Raw genomic sequence first — 1,083 nt, 5'->3', positions numbered from 1 at the left:
AAAACAGTTTATTTTTAGTTTAATATTATAAATTTTATAAAGATAATAATTAAGTATTCTGTTAGAATTTAATGATTATACTAATTATATTTTAGATTTTTTATATTTAAAATGAGATGTTTATCCTGTATTTGATTATGTTTATCTGCATTTAGTTACACGAATTCAGATATGAGATAAAACCGGATAGGGTTGAAATCGTTTAGGGATGAACGAGTTTAAGAGTTTTTAAGAGTTTTAGTCAAATAATTTATAAGATAATATAGATATAGATATTATGAAATATTAAAAATAATTAATTTCTTAATTTTTTTTTTATCAAATATGATTCAAATTTATATCCACTAATTTTATAAAGAGTAGCGGTTGACGAAGAAACATTTTTGACAACTCATTTTGTACACATTCTACCTGCATACGTCATCATTTAATCACCAAGATATTTATTGGACAACATGTTGATCAAAGATTCATAAAGTATTTTTTAAATATATAAAATAAATATGTAATAAAATATATATTATTATAAATGAGATATATTTTACAAACTCGGTTATTAAGATATTTACAGAAATGATAAGAGTTTATTTATTATGATTTTGATATTCATAAAAGATTATCAAAGTCTACTTATTATGATCAATGCTTTATATTAGAAAACAATTAAAATATCCGTTGAATCAAATACTATTAGACTAGATGAATGATTGAGATTGATATGTATCAGTTGAATTGGTAAAAAATGAAACAACCTCATTGTGTCGATAATTCTTTTTTTTTTTTTTTGGCTTTACAACAATTAAAATGAGTAATTCAAACTTAGGAGCCGTTTACTAAACATTTACTTGGTAAGTGCTTACCGGATAAATTTCTTTATCGGATGAACATAAGAAAGGCCAATGATCTTATCGGGTAAGAGCAATAAAAAAGATAGAGAGTCTTACCCGATAAGTAAGGATAATGACTCTTACCCAGGTAAGCATTTACCCCAATAACTTGTTGCATTCGATTTGTTTTGATGTACCAAAATCTTATGTATCAAAATAAATTATAATGTTGAATCCTATCGATAAACACTTACCG

This window comes from Cynara cardunculus (genome assembly GCF_001531365.2).
Source record: "Cynara cardunculus var. scolymus isolate 2C chromosome LG 14, CcrdV1, whole genome shotgun sequence".
NCBI lineage: Eukaryota > Viridiplantae > Streptophyta > Magnoliopsida > Asterales > Asteraceae > Cynara > Cynara cardunculus.
This window is presented reverse-complemented; position numbering follows the sequence as displayed.